The following is a 17,291-nucleotide window of genomic DNA, read 5'->3' as shown; positions in this document are numbered from 1 at the left end:
TCAATGACTGAGAGGAAAGTGCAGATGTTTCCCAACTCAATTCAGACTACTCTCTCTCCAACTTTTGCCCCATATCAATCTGTCGCATCCATGACATTCTTTAGGCTGGAAAAGTTGTACTTAAGAAGTTAGAGCGTTGTTTGTTATTTATGGTGGATCATAGCTGCCAAAATGTAGGATTAAAGTGATTCAGTGGCTTCATTTTTCGAAAGTATTAATTTTGAAAAAACATCTATGCATTTCTACACTGTAAGGAAAAGCGAGTGCTTTACAAAAATGAAGTCTAGCTTTGGTTCTGAATTTTTAGAACCAATTGCCTAAATGTGTTGAATTGGTTTTGTTTCCTGTTATCAACTGCCAATGCCTTGAATTTACAAGGTAACTACCTACACATATGACTTTAGCATTCACCGCCTCAGTCCTTGGCCCAAAGTACTTGGAGAATGGTATTGTTATGTTTTCATTAATAGAACAGAAAGTTGTATTTGTACTTGGAAACGGGTAATAGCTAGAATGATCTCGTTTTTATGTGCCTAAGGATTTTGATGTTTGATCTTAGCATTTTAAGGTAAAAATTTAAAGATTTCAACTCAGGTCCAATGAGCCAAGACCATATTGTGGATTTTGTCAGAAAATAAGCATTTATGGTCAGCTAATACTGATTAAAAAATTTCTGTCAAAATCCAAAGCTGAAATGAAAATACTAAGCACAAATAAATATGCATTTATGGCCCTACAACCTAATTTGCATACCTCAATATTTCAGAACAATCGGGAAGATTTCTTTTTTTTGTAGCTTTGGTCAAATCAGTTGTTAATGTTATACAATATTATTTTTACATAAAAAATACAGTCCTTCTTATGCACCAACATTTTGGAAACAAGTCGTCACCTTATGGTAAATGGATGCTTTGAGGATGACGTTTAAATAGCCATTGAAATTGGATTCTTGGCATGTGGAGAGAAGCTCAGTGATGAGGCTTCATGCGGAGTACTTCAGTTGCTCTTCAGCTAACCTTGGGGAAGGTCTGAGATAAGAGCCATGTGCTGCTTTCACAAAGCATTGCTTGAACAACGCAAGTGAGTTCCCATCAATGTTGATCAGCTTGCAACTCAAAAACACAAGAGGTGGTATGCACTTCGAATACGGTGCTGCTACGGATGCAGAGTTGTCAAGTTTGGAATCGACTCACGGCTGGCTGCTATCAGCTCAATGACTGAGAGGAAAGTGCAGATGTTTCCCAACTCAATTCAGACTACTCTCTCTCCAACTTTTGCCCCATATCAATCTGTCGCATCCATGACATTCTTTAGGCTGGAAAAGTTGTACTTAAGAAGTTAGAGCGTTGTTTGTTATTTATGGTGGATCATAGCTCCCAAAATGTAGGATTAAAGTGATTCAGTGGCTTCATTTTTCGAAAGTATTAATTTTGAAAAAACATCTATGCATTTCTACACTGTAAGGAAAAGCGAGTGCTTTACAAAAATGAAGTCTAGCTTTGGTTCTGAATTTTTAGAACCAATTGCCTAAATGTGTTGAAATGGTTTTGTTTCCTGTTATCAACTGCCAATGCCTTGAATTTACAAGGTAACTACCTACACATATGACTTTAGCATTCACCGCCTCAGTCCTTGGCCCAAAGTACTTGGAGAATGGTATTGTTATGTTTTCATTAATAGAACAGAAAGTTGTATTTTACTTGGAAACGGGTAATAGCTAGAATGATCTCGTTTTTATGTGCCTAAGGATTTTGATGTTTGATCTTAGCATTTTAAGGTAAAAATTTAAAGATTTCAACTCAGGTCCAATGAGCCAAGACCATATTGTGGATTTTGTCAGAAAATAAGCATTTATGGTCAGCTAATACTGATTAAAAAATTTCTGTCAAAATCCAAAGCTGAAATGAAAATACTAAGCACAAATAAATATGCATTTATGGCCCTACAACCTAATTTGCATACCTCAATATTTCAGAACAATCGGAAGATTTCTTTTTTTGTAGCTTTGGTCAAATCAGTTGTTAATGTTATACAATATTATTTTTACTGTAAAAAATACAGTCCTTCTTATGCACCAACATTTTGGAAACAAGTCGTCACCTTATGGTAAATGGATGCTTTGAGGATGACGATTAAATAGCCATTGAAATTGGTTTCTTGGCATGTGGAGAGAAGCTCAGTGATGAGGCTTCATGCGGAGTACTTCAGTTGCTCTTCAGCTAGCCTTGGGGAAGGTCTGAGATAAGAGCCATGTGCTGCTTTCACAAAGCATTGTTTGAACAACGCAAGTGAGTTCCCATCAATGTTGATCAGCTTGCAACTCAAAAACACAAGAGGTGGTATGCACTTCGAATACGGTGCTGCTACGGATGCAGAGTTGTCAAGTTTGGAATCGACTCACGGCTGGCTGCTATCAGCTCAATGACTGAGAGGAAAGTGCAGATGTTTCCCAACTCAATTCAGACTACTCTCTCTCCAACTTTTGCCCCATATCAATCTGTCGCATCCATGACATTCTTTAGGCTGGAAAAGTTGTACTTAAGAAGTTAGAGCGTTGTTTGTTATTTATGGTGGATCATAGCTCCCAAAATGTAGGATTAAAGTGATTTAGTGGCTTCATTTTTCGAAAGTATTAATTTTGAAAAAACATCTATGCATTTCTTCACTGTAAGGAAAAGCGAGTGCTTTACAAAAATGAAGTCTAGCTTTGGTTCTGAATTTTTAGAACCAATTGCCTAAATGTGTTGAAATGGTTTTGTTTCCTGTTATCAACTGCCAATGCCTTGAATTTACAAGGTAACTACCTACACATATGACTTTAGCATTCACCGCCTCAGTCCTTGGCCCAAAGTACTTGGAGAATGGTATTGTTATGTTTTCATTAATAGAACAGAAAGTTGTATTTGTACTTGGAAACGGGTAATAGCTAGAATGATCTCGTTTTTATGTGCCTAAGGATTTTGATGTTTGATCTTAGCATTTTAAGGTAAAAATTTAAAGATTTCAACTCAGGTCCAATGAGCCAAGACCATATTGTGGATTTTGTCAGAAAATAAGCATTTATGGTCAGCTAATACTGATTAAAAAATTTCTGTCAAAATCCAAAGCTGAAATGAAAATACTAAGCACAAATAAATATGCATTTATGGCCCTACAACCTAATTTGCATACCTCAATATTTCAGAACAATCGGGAAGATTTCTTTTTCTTTTTTGTAGCTTTGGTCAAATCAGTTGTTAATGTTATACAATATTATTTTTACATAAAAAATACAGTCCTTCTTATGCACCAACATTTTGGAAACAAGTCGTCACCTTATGGTAAATGGATGCTTTGAGGATGACGATTAAATAGCCATTGAAATTGGTTTCTTGGCATGTGGAGAGAAGCTCAGTGATGAGGCTTCATGCGGAGTACTTCAGTTGCTCTTCAGCTAGCCTTGGGGAAGGTCTGAGATAAGAGCCATGTGCTGCTTTCACAAAGCATTGTTTGAACAACGCAAGTGAGTTCCCATCAATGTTGATCAGCTTGCAACTCAAAAACACAAGAGGTGGTATGCACTTCGAATACGGTGCTGCTACGGATGCAGAGTTGTCAAGTTTGGAATCGACTCACGGCTGGCTGCTATCAGCTCAATGACTGAGAGGAAAGTGCAGATGTTTCCCAACTCAATTCAGACTACTCTCTCTCCAACTTTTGCCCCATATCAATCTGTCGCATCCATGACATTCTTTAGGCTGGAAAAGTTGTACTTAAGAAGTTAGAGCGTTGTTTGTTATTTATGGTGGATCATAGCTGCCAAAATGTAGGATTAAAGTGATTCAGTGGCTTCATTTTTCGAAAGTATTAATTTTGAAAAAACATCTATGCATTTCTACACTGTAAGGAAAAGCGAGTGCTTTACAAAAATGAAGTCTAGCTTTGGTTCTGAATTTTTAGAACCAATTGCCTGAATGTGTTGAATTGGTTTTGTTTCCTGTTATCAACTGCCAATGCCTTGAATTTACAAGGTAACTACCTACACATATGACTTTAGCATTCACCGCCTCAGTCCTTGGCCCAAAGTACTTGGAGAATGGTATTGTTATGTTTTCATTAATAGAACAGAAAGTTGTATTTGTACTTGGAAACGGGTAATAGCTAGAATGATCTCGTTTTTATGTGCCTAAGGATTTTGATGTTTGATCTTAGCATTTTAAGGTAAAAATTTAAAGATTTCAACTCAGGTCCAATGAGCCAAGACCATATTGTGGATTTTGTCAGAAAATAAGCATTTATGGTCAGCTAATACTGATTAAAAAATTTCTGTCAAAATCCAAAGCTGAAATGAAAATACTAAGCACAAATAAATATGCATTTATGGCCCTACAACCTAATTTGCATACCTCAATATTTCAGAACAATCGGGAAGATTTCTTTTTTTGTAGCTTTGGTCAAATCAGTTGTTAATGTTATACAATATTATTTTTACATAAAAAATACAGTCCTTCTTATGCACCAACATTTTGGAAACAAGTCGTCACCTTATGGTAAATGGATGCTTTGAGGATGACAATTAAATAGCCATTGAAATTGGTTTCTTGGCATGTGGAGAGAAGCTCAGTGATGAGGCTTCATGCGGAGTACTTCAGTTGCTCTTCAGCTAACCTTGGGGAAGGTCTGAGATAAGAGCCATGTGCTGCTTTCACAAAGCATTGTTTGAACAACGCAAGTGAGTTCCCATCAATGTTGATCAGCTTGCAACTCAAAAACACAAGAGGTGGTATGCACTTCGAATACGGTGCTGCTACGGATGCAGAGTTGTCAAGTTTGGAATCGACTCACGGCTGGCTGCTATCAGCTCAATGACTGAGAGGAAAGTGCAGATGTTTCCCAACTCAATTCAGACTACTCTCTCTCCAACTTTTGCCCCATATCAATCTGTCGCATCCATGACATTCTTTAGGCTGGAAAAGTTGTACTTAAGAAGTTAGAGCGTTGTTTGTTATTTATGGTGGATCATAGCTCCCAAAATGTAGGATTAAAGTGATTCAGTGGCTTCATTTTTCGAAAGTATTAATTTTGAAAAAACATCTATGCATTTCTACACTGTAAGGAAAAGCGAGTGCTTTACAAAAATGAAGTCTAGCTTTGGTTCTGAATTTTTAGAACCAATTGCCTGAATGTGTTGAATTGGTTTTGTTTCCTGTTATCAACTGCCAATGCCTTGAATTTACAAGGTAACTACCTACACATATGACTTTAGCATTCACCGCCTCAGTCCTTGGCCCAAAGTACTTGGAGAATGGTATTGTTATGTTTTCATTAATAGAACAGAAAGTTGTATTTGTACTTGGAAACGGGTAATAGCTAGAATGATCTCGTTTTTATGTGCCTAAGGATTTTGATGTTTGATCTTAGCATTTTAAGGTAAAAATTTAAAGATTTCAACTCAGGTCCAATGAGCCAAGACCATATTGTGGATTTTGTCAGAAAATAAGCATTTATGGTCAGCTAATACTGATTAAAAAATTTCTGTCAAAATCCAAAGCTGAAATGAAAATACTAAGCACAAATAAATATGCATTTATGGCCCTACAACCTAATTTGCATACCTCAATATTTCAGAACAATCGGGAAGATTTCTTTTTTTGTAGCTTTGGTCAAATCAGTTGTTAATGTTATACAATATTATTTTTACATAAAAAATACAGTCCTTCTTATGCACCAACATTTTGGAAACAAGTCGTCACCTTATGGTAAATGGATGCTTTGAGGATGACGATTAAATAGCCATTGAAATTGGTTTCTTGGCATGTGGAGAGAAGCTCAGTGATGAGGCTTCATGCGGAGTACTTCAGTTGCTCTTCAGCTAACCTTGGGGAAGGTCTGAGATAAGAGCCATGTGCTGCTTTCACAAAGCATTGCTTGAACAACGGAAGTGAGTTCCCATCAATGTTGATCAGCTTGCAACTCAAAAACACAAGAGGTGGTATGCACTTCGAATTCGGTGCTGCTACGGATGCAGAGTTGTCAAGTTTGGAATCGACTCACGGCTGGCTGCTATCAGCTCAATGACTGAGAGGAAAGTGCAGATGTTTCCCAACTCAATTCAGACTACTCTCTCTCCAACTTTTGCCCCATATCAATCTGTCGCATCCATGACATTCTTTAGGCTGGAAAAGTTGTACTTAAGAAGTTAGAGCGTTGTTTGTTATTTATGGTGGATCATAGCTCCCAAAATGTAGGATTAAAGTGATTCAGTGGCTTCATTTTTCGAAAGTATTAATTTTGAAAAAACATCTATGCATTTCTACACTGTAAGGAAAAGCGAGTGCTTTACAAAAATGAAGTCTAGCTTTGGTTCTGAATTTTTAGAACCAATTGCCTAAATGTGTTGAAATGGTTTTGTTTCCTGTTATCAACTGCCAATGCCTTGAATTTACAAGGTAACTACCTACACATATGACTTTAGCATTCACCGCCTCAGTCCTTGGCCCAAAGTACTTGGAGAATGGTATTGTTATGTTTTCATTAATAGAACAGAAAGTTGTATTTGTACTTGGAAACGGGTAATAGCTAGAATGATCTTGTTTTTATGTGCTTAAGGATTTTGATGTTTGATCTTAGCATTTTAAGGTAAAAATTTAAAGATTTCAACTCAGGTCCAATGAGCCAAGACCATATTGTGGATTTTGTCAGAAAATAAGCATTTATGGTCAGCTAATACTGATTAAAAAATTTCTGTCAAAATCCAAAGCTGAAATGAAAATACTAAGCACAAATAAATATGCATTTATGGCCCTACAACCTAATTTGCATACCTCAATATTTCAGAACAATCGGGAAGATTTCTTTTTTTGTAGCTTTGGTCAAATCAGTTGTTAATGTTATACAATATTATTTTTACATAAAAAATACAGTCCTTCTTATGCACCAACATTTTGGAAACAAGTCGTCACCTTATGGTAAATGGATGCTTTGAGGATGACGATTAAATAGCCATTGAAATTGGTTTCTTGGCATGTGGAGAGAAGCTCAATGATGAGGCTTCATGCGGAGTACTTCAGTTGCTCTTCAGCTAACCTTGGGGAAGGTCTGAGATAAGAGCCATGTGCTGCTTTCACAAAGCATTGCTTGAACAACGCAAGTGAGTTCCCATCAATGTTGATCAGCTTGCAACTCAAAAACACAAGAGGTGGTATGCACTTCGAATACGGTGCTGCTACGGATGCAGAGTTGTCAAGTTTGGAATCGACTCACGGCTGGCTGCTATCAGCTCAATGACTGAGAGGAAAGTGCAGATGTTTCCCAACTCAATTCAGACTACTCTCTCTCCAACTTTTGCCCCATATCAATCTGTCGCATCCATGACATTCTTTAGGCTGGAAAAGTTGTACTTAAGAAGTTAGAGCGTTGTTTGTTATTTATGGTGGATCATAGCTCCCAAAATGTAGGATTAAAGTGATTCAGTGGCTTCATTTTTCGAAAGTATTAATTTTGAAAAAACCTCTATGCATTTCTACACTGTAAGGAAAAGCGAGTGCTTTACAAAAATGAAGTCTAGCTTTGGTTCTGAATTTTTAGAACCAATTGCCTAAATGTGTTGAAATGGTTTTGTTTCCTGTTATCAACTGCCAATGCCTTGAATTTACAAGGTAACTACCTACACATATGACTTTAGCATTCACCGCCTCAGTCCTTGGCCCAAAGTACTTGGAGAATGGTATTGTTATGTTTTCATTAATAGAACAGAAAGTTGTATTTTACTTGGAAACGGGTAATAGCTAGAATGATCTCGTTTTTATGTGCCTAAGGATTTTGATGTTTGATCTTAGCATTTTAAGGTAAAAATTTAAAGATTTCAACTCAGGTCCAATGAGCCAAGACCATATTATGGATTTTGTCAGAAAATAAGCATTTATGGTCAGCTAATACTGATTAAAAAATTTCTGTCAAAATCCAAAGCTGAAATGAAAATACTAAGCACAAATAAATATGCATTTATGGCCCTACAACCTAATTTGCATACCTCAATATTTCAGAACAATCGGGAAGATTTCTTTTTTTGTAGCTTTGGTCAAATCAGTTGTTAATGTTATACAATATTATTTTTACATAAAAAATACAGTCCTTCTTATGCACCAACATTTTGGAAACAAGTCGTCACCTTATGGTAAATGGATGCTTTGAGGATGACGATTAAATAGCCATTGAAATTGGTTTCTTGGCATGTGGAGAGAAGCTCAGTGATGAGGCTTCATGCGGAGTACTTCAGTTGCTCTTCAGCTAACCTTGGGGAAGGTCTGAGATAAGAGCCATGTGCTGCTTTCACAAAGCATTGCTTGAACAACGCAAGTGAGTTCCCATCAATGTTGATCAGCTTGCAACTCAAAAACACAAGAGGTGGTATGCACTTCGAATACGGTGCTGCTACGGATGCAGAGTTATCAAGTTTGGAATCGACTCACGGCTGGCTGCTATCAGCTCAATGACTGAGAGGAAAGTGCAGATGTTTCCCAACTCAATTCAGACTACTCTCTCTCCAACTTTTGCCCCATATCAATCTGTCGCATCCATGACATTCTTTAGGCTGGAAAAGTTGTACTTAAGAAGTTAGAGCGTTGTTTGTTATTTATGGTGGATCATAGCTCCCAAAATGTAGGATTAAAGTGATTCAGTGGCTTCATTTTTCGAAAGTATTAATTTTGAAAAAACATCTATGCATTTCTACACTGTAAGGAAAAGCGAGTGCTTTACAAAAATGAAGTCTAGCTTTGGTTCTGAATTTTTAGAACCAATTGCCTAAATGTGTTGAAATGGTTTTGTTTCCTGTTATCAACTGCCAATGCCTTGAATTTACAAGGTAACTACCTACACATATGACTTTAGCATTCACCGCCTCAGTCCTTGGCCCAAAGTACTTGGAGAATGGTATTGTTATGTTTTCATTAATAGAACAGAAAGTTGTATTTTACTTGGAAACGGGTAATAGCTAGAATGATCTCGTTTTTATGTGCCTAAGGATTTTGATGTTTGATCTTAGCATTTTAAGGTAAAAATTTAAAGATTTCAACTCAGGTCCAATGAGCCAAGACCATATTGTGGATTTTGTCAGAAAATAAGCATTTATGGTCAGCTAATACTGATTAAAAAATTTCTGTCAAAATCCAAAGCTGAAATGAAAATACTAAGCACAAATAAATATGCATTTATGGCCCTACAACCTAATTTGCATACCTCAATATTTCAGAACAATCGGGAAGATTTCTTTTTTTGTAGCTTTGGTCAAATCAGTTGTTAATGTTATACAATATTATTTTTATGTAAAAAATACAGTCCTTCTTATGCACCAACATTTTGGAAACAAGTCGTCACCTTATGGTAAATGGATGCTTTGAGGATGACGATTAAATAGCCATTGAAATTGGTTTCTTGGCATGTGGAGAGAAGCTCAGTGATGAGGCTTCATGCGGAGTACTTCAGTTGCTCTTCAGCTTACCTTGGGGAAGGTCTGAGATAAGAGCCATGTGCTGCTTTCACAAAGCATTGTTTGAACAACACAAGTGAGTTCCCATCAATGTTGATCAGCTTGCAACTCAAAAACACAAGAGGTGGTATGCACTTCGAATACGGTGTTGCTACGGATGCAGAGTTGTCAAGTTTGGAATCGACTCACGGCTGGCTGCTATCAGCTCAATGACTGAGAGGAAAGTGCAGATGTTTCCCAACTCAATTCAGACTACTCTCTCTCCAACTTTTGCCCCATATCAATCTGTCGCATCCATGACATTCTTTAGGCTGGAAAAGTTGTACTTAAGAAGTTAGAGCGTTGTTTGTTATTTATGGTGGATCATAGCTGCCAAAATGTAGGATTAAAGTGATTCAGTGGCTTCATTTTTCGAAAGTATTAATTTTGAAAAAACATCTATGCATTTCTACACTGTAAGGAAAAGCGAGTGCTTTACAAAAATGAAGTCTAGCTTTGGTTCTGAATTTTTAGAACCAATTGCCTGAATGTGTTGAATTGGTTTTGTTTCCTGTTATCAACTGCCAATGCCTTGAATTTACAAGGTAACTACCTACACATATGACTTTAGCATTCACCGCCTCAGTCCTTGGCCCAAAGTACTTGGAGAATGGTATTGTTATGTTTTCATTAATAGAACAGAAAGTTGTATTTGTACTTGGAAACGGGTAATAGCTAGAATGATCTCGTTTTTATGTGCCTAAGGATTTTGATGTTTGATCTTAGCATTTTAAGGTAAAAATTTAAAGATTTCAACTCAGGTCCAATGAGCCAAGACCATATTGTGGATTTTGTCAGAAAATAAGCATTTATGGTCAGCTAATACTGATTAAAAAATTTCTGTCAAAATCCAAAGCTGAAATGAAAATACTAAGCACAAATAAATATGCATTTATGGCCCTACAACCTAATTTGCATACCTCAATATTTCAGAACAATCGGGAAGATTTCTTTTTTTTGTAGCTTTGGTCAAATCAGTTGTTAATGTTATACAATATTATTTTTACATAAAAAATACAGTCCTTCTTATGCACCAACATTTTGGAAACAAGTCGTCACCTTATGGTAAATGGATGCTTTGAGGATGACGATTAAATAGCCATTGAAATTGGTTTCTTGGCATGTGGAGAGAAGCTCAGTGATGAGGCTTCATGCGGAGTACTTCAGTTGCTCTTCAGCTTACCTTGGGGATGGTCTGAGATAAGAGCCATGTGCTGCTTTCACAAAGCATTGTTTGAACAACACAAGTGAGTTCCCATCAATGTTGATCAGCTTGCAACTCAAAAACACAAGAGGTGGTATGCACTTCGAATACGGTGTTGCTACGGATGCAGAGTTGTCAAGTTTGGAATCGACTCACGGCTGGCTGCTATCAGCTCAATGACTGAGAGGAAAGTGCAGATGTTTCCCAACTCAATTCAGACTACTCTCTCTCCAACTTTTGCCCCATATCAATCTGTCGCATCCATGACATTCTTTAGGCTGGAAAAGTTGTACTTAAGAAGTTAGAGCGTTGTTTGTTATTTATGGTGGATCATAGCTGCCAAAATGTAGGATTAAAGTGATTCAGTGGCTTCATTTTTCGAAAGTATTAATTTTGAAAAAACATCTATGCATTTCTACACTGTAAGGAAAAGCGAGTGCTTTACAAAAATGAAGTCTAGCTTTGGTTCTGAATTTTTAGAACCAATTGCCTGAATGTGTTGAATTGGTTTTGTTTCCTGTTATCAACTGCCAATGCCTTGAATTTACAAGGTAACTACCTACACATATGACTTTAGCATTCACCGCCTCAGTCCTTGGCCCAAAGTACTTGGAGAATGGTATTGTTATGTTTTCATTAATAGAACAGAAAGTTGTATTTGTACTTGGAAACGGGTAATAGCTAGAATGATCTCGTTTTTATGTGCCTAAGGATTTTGATGTTTGATCTTAGCATTTTAAGGTAAAAATTTAAAGATTTCAACTCAGGTCCAATGAGCCAAGACCATATTGTGGATTTTGTCAGAAAATAAGCATTTATGGTCAGCTAATACTGATTAAAAAATTTCTGTCAAAATCCAAAGCTGAAATGAAAATACTAAGCACAAATAAATATGCATTTATGGCCCTACAACCTAATTTGCATACCTCAATATTTCAGAACAATCGGGAAGATTTCTTTTTTTGTAGCTTTGGTCAAATCAGTTGTTAATGTTATACAATATTATTTTTACATAAAAAATACAGTCCTTCTTATGCACCAACATTTTGGAAACAAGTCGTCACCTTATGGTAAATGGATGCTTTGAGGATGACGATTAAATAGCCATTGAAATTGGTTTCTTGGCATGTGGAGAGAAGCTCAGTGATGAGGCTTCATGCGGAGTACTTCAGTTGCTCTTCAGCTTACCTTGGGGATGGTCTGAGATAAGAGCCATGTGCTGCTTTCACAAAGCATTGTTTGAACAACACAAGTGAGTTCCCATCAATGTTGATCAGCTTGCAACTCAAAAACACAAGAGGTGGTATGCACTTCGAATACGGTGTTGCTACGGATGCAGAGTTGTCAAGTTTGGAATCGACTCACGGCTGGCTGCTATCAGCTCAATGACTGAGAGGAAAGTGCAGATGTTTCCCAACTCAATTCACACTACTCTCTCTCCAACTTTTGCCCCATATCAATCTGTCGCATCCATGACATTCTTTAGGCTGGAAAAGTTGTACTTAAGAAGTTAGAGCGTTGTTTGTTATTTATGGTGGATCATAGCTGCCAAAATGTAGGATTAAAGTGATTCAGTGGCTTCATTTTTCGAAAGTATTAATTTTGAAAAAACATCTATGCATTTCTACACTGTAAGGAAAAGCGAGTGCTTTACAAAAATGAAGTCTAGCTTTGGTTCTGAATTTTTAGAACCAATTGCCTGAATGTGTTGAATTGGTTTTGTTTCCTGTTATCAACTGCCAATGCCTTGAATTTACAAGGTAACTACCTACACATATGACTTTAGCATTCACCGCCTCAGTCCTTGGCCCAAAGTACTTGGAGAATGGTATTGTTATGTTTTCATTAATAGAACAGAAAGTTGTATTTGTACTTGGAAACGGGTAATAGCTAGAATGATCTCGTTTTTATGTGCCTAAGGATTTTGATGTTTGATCTTAGCATTTTAAGGTAAAAATTTAAAGATTTCAACTCAGGTCCAATGAGCCAAGACCATATTGTGGATTTTGTCAGAAAATAAGCATTTATGGTCAGCTAATACTGATTAAAAAATTTCTGTCAAAATCCAAAGCTGAAATGAAAATACTAAGCACAAATAAATATGCATTTATGGCCCTACAACCTAATTTGCATACCTCAATATTTCAGAACAATCGGGAAGATTTCTTTTTTTGTAGCTTTGGTCAAATCAGTTGTTAATGTTATACAATATTATTTTTACATAAAAAATACAGTCCTTCTTATGCACCAACATTTTGGAAACAAGTCGTCACCTTATGGTAAATGGATGCTTTGAGGATGACGATTAAATAGCCATTGAAATTGGTTTCTTGGCATGTGGAGAGAAGCTCAGTGATGAGGCTTCATGCGGAGTACTTCAGTTGCTCTTCAGCTAACCTTGGGGAAGGTCTGAGATAAGAGCCATGTGCTGCTTTCACAAAGCATTGTTTGAACAACGCAAGTGAGTTCCCATCAATGTTGATCAGCTTGCAACTCAAAAACACAAGAGGTGGTATGCACTTCGAATACGGTGCTGCTACGGATGCAAAGTTGTCAAGTTTGCAATCGACTCACGGCTGGCTGCTATCAGCTCAATGACTGAGAGGAAAGTGCAGATGTTTCCCAACTCAATTCAGACTACTCTCTCTCCAACTTTTGCCCCATATCAATCTGTTGCATCCATGACATTCTTTAGGCTGGAAAAGTTGTACTTAAGAAGTTAGAGCGTTGTTTGTTATTTATGGTGGATCATAGCTGCCAAAATGTAGGATTAAAGTGATTCAGTGGCTTCATTTTTCGAAAGTATTAATTTTGAAAAAACATCTATGCATTTCTACACTGTAAGGAAAAGCGAGTGCTTTACAAAAATGAAGTCTAGCTTTGGTTCTGAATTTTTAGAACCAATTGCCTGAATGTGTTGAATTGGTTTTGTTTCCTGTTATCAACTGCCAATGCCTTGAATTTACAAGGTAACTACCTACACATATGACTTTAGCATTCACCGCCTCAGTCCTTGGCCCAAAGTACTTGGAGAATGGTATTGTTATGTTTTCATTAATAGAACAGAAAGTTGTATTTGTACTTGGAAACGGGTAATAGCTAGAATGATCTCGTTTTTATGTGCCTAAGGATTTTGATGTTTGATCTTAGCATTTTAAGGTAAAAATTTAAAGATTTCAACTCAGGTCCAATGAGCCAAGACCATATTGTGGATTTTGTCAGAAAATAAGCATTTATGGTCAGCTAATACTGATTAAAAAATTTCTGTCAAAATCCAAAGCTGAAATGAAAATACTAAGCACAAATAAATATGCATTTATGGCCCTACAACCTAATTTGCATACCTCAATATTTCAGAACAATCGGGAAGATTTCTTTTTTTGTAGCTTTGGTCAAATCAGTTGTTAATGTTATACAATATTATTTTTACATAAAAAATACAGTCCTTCTTATGCACCAACATTTTGGAAACAAGTCGTCACCTTATGGTAAATGGATGCTTTGAGGATGACGATTAAATAGCCATTGAAATTGGTTTCTTGGCATGTGGAGAGAAGCTCAGTGATGAGGCTTCATGCGGAGTACTTCAGTTGCTCTTCAGCTAACCTTGGGGAAGGTCTGAGATAAGAGCCATGTGCTGCTTTCACAAAGCATTGTTTGAACAACGCAAGTGAGTTCCCATCAATGTTGATCAGCTTGCAACTCAAAAACACAAGAGGTGGTATGCACTTTGAATACGGTGCTGCTACGGATGCAGAGTTGTCAAGTTTGGAATCGACTCACGGCTGGCTGCTATCAGCTCAATGACTGAGAGGAAAGTGCAGATGTTTCCCAACTCAATTCAGACTACTCTCTCTCCAACTTTTGCCCCATATCAATCTGTCGCATCCATGACATTCTTTAGGCTGGAAAAGTTGTACTTAAGAAGTTAGAGCGTTGTTTGTTATTTATGGTGGATCATAGCTGCCAAAATGTAGGATTAAAGTGATTCAGTGGCTTCATTTTTCGAAAGTATTAATTTTGAAAAAACATCTATGCATTTCTACACTGTAAGGAAAAGCGAGTGCTTTACAAAAATGAAGTCTAGCTTTGGTTCTGAATTTTTAGAACCAATTGCCTGAATGTGTTGAATTGGTTTTGTTTCCTGTTATCAACTGCCAATGCCTTGAATTTACAAGGTAACTACCTACACATATGACTTTAGCATTCACCGCCTCAGTCCTTGGCCCAAAGTACTTGGAGAATGGTATTGTTATGTTTTCATTAATAGAACAGAAAGTTGTATTTGTACTTGGAAACGGGTAATAGCTAGAATGATCTCGTTTTTATGTGCCTAAGGATTTTGATGTTTGATCTTAGCATTTTAAGGTAAAAATTTAAAGATTTCAACTCAGGTCCAATGAGCCAAGACCATATTGTGGATTTTGTCAGAAAATAAGCATTTATGGTCAGCTAATACTGATTAAAAAATTTCTGTCAAAATCCAAAGCTGAAATGAAAATACTAAGCACAAATAAATATGCATTTATGGCCCTACAACCTAATTTGCATACCTCAATATTTCAGAACAATCGGGAAGATTTCTTTTTTTGTAGCTTTGGTCAAATCAGTTGTTAATGTTATACAATATTATTTTTACATAAAAAATACAGTCCTTCTTATGCACCAACATTTTGGAAACAAGTCGTCACCTTATGGTAAATGGATGCTTTGAGGATGACGATTAAATAGCCATTGAAATTGGATTCTTGGCATGTGGAGAGAAGCTCAGTGATGAGGCTTCATGCGGAGTACTTCAGTTGCTCTTCAGCTAACCTTGGGGAAGGTCTGAGATAAGAGCCATGTGCTGCTTTCACAAAGCATTGTTTGAACAACGCAAGTGAGTTCCCATCAATGTTGATCAGCTTGCAACTCAAAAACACAAGAGGTGGTATGCACTTCGAATACGGTGCTGCTACGGATGCAGAGTTGTCAAGTTTGGAATCGACTCACGGCTGGCTGCTATCAGCTCAATGACTGAGAGGAAAGTGCAGATGTTTCCCAACTCAATTCAGACTACTCTCTCTCCAACTTTTGCCCCATATCAATCTGTTGCATCCATGACATTCTTTAGGCTGGAAAAGTTGTACTTAAGAAGTTAGAGCGTTGTTTGTTATTTATGGTGGATCATAGCTGCCAAAATGTAGGATTAAAGTGATTCAGTGGCTTCATTTTTCGAAAGTATTAATTTTGAAAAAACATCTATGCATTTCTACACTGTAAGGAAAAGCGAGTGCTTTACAAAAATGAAGTCTAGCTTTGGTTCTGAATTTTTAGAACCAATTGCCTGAATGTGTTGAATTGGTTTTGTTTCCTGTTATCAACTGCCAATGCCTTGAATTTACAAGGTAACTACCTACACATCTGACTTTAGCATTCACCGCCTCAGTCCTTGGCCCAAAGTACTTGGAGAATGGTATTGTTATGTTTTCATTAATAGAACAGAAAGTTGTATTTGTACTTGGAAACGGGTAATAGCTAGAATGATCTCGTTTTTATGTGCCTAAGGATTTTGATGTTTGATCTTAGCATTTTAAGGTAAAAATTTAAAGATTTCAACTCAGGTCCAATGAGCCAAGACCATATTGTGGATTTTGTCAGAAAATAAGCATTTATGGTCAGCTAATACTGATTAGAAAATTTCTGTCAAAATCTAAAGCTGAAATGAAAATACTAAGCACAAATAAATATGCATTTATGGCCCTACAACCTAATTTGCATACCTCAATATTTCAGAACAATCGGGAAGATTTCTTTTTTTGTAGCTTTGGTCAAATCAGTTGTTAATGTTATACAATATTATTTTTACATAAAAAATACAGTCCTTCTTATGCACCAACATTTTGGAAACAAGTCGTCACCTTATGGTAAATGGATGCTTTGTGGATGACGATTAAATAGCCATTGAAATTGGTTTCTTGGCATGTGGAGAGAAGCTCAGTGATGAGGCTTCATGCGGAGTACTTCAGTTGCTCTTCAGCTAACCTTGGGGAAGGTCTGAGATAAGAGCCATGTGCTGCTTTCACAAAGCATTGTTTGAACAACGCAAGTGAGTTCCCATCAATGTTGATCAGCTTGCAACTCAAAAACACAAGAGGTGGTATGCACTTCAAATACGGTGCTGCTACGGATGCAGAGTTGTCAAGTTTGGAATCGACTCACGGCTGGCTGCTATCAGCTCAATGACTGAGAGGAAAGTGCAGATGTTTCTCAATTCAGACTACTTTCTCTCCAACTTTTGCCCCATATCAATCTGTCGCATCCATGACATTCTTTAGGCTGGAAAAGTTGTACTTAAGAAGTTAGAGCGTTGTTTGTTATTTATGGTGGATCATAGCTGCCAAAATGTAGGATTAAAGTGATTCAGTGGCTTCATTTTTCGAAAGTATTAATTTTGAAAAAACATCTATGCATTTCTACACTGTAAGGAAAAGCGAGTGCTTTACAAAAATGAAGTCTAGCTTTGGTTCTGAATTTTTAGAACCAATTGCCTGAATGTGTTGAATTGGTTTTGTTTCCTGTTATCAACTGCCAATGCCT

The sequence above is a fragment of the Bufo bufo genome, chromosome 2, assembly GCF_905171765.1.
Source record: "Bufo bufo chromosome 2, aBufBuf1.1, whole genome shotgun sequence".
Taxonomy (NCBI): Eukaryota; Metazoa; Chordata; class Amphibia; order Anura; family Bufonidae; genus Bufo; species Bufo bufo.
Note: the sequence above shows the minus strand (reverse complement) of the source record.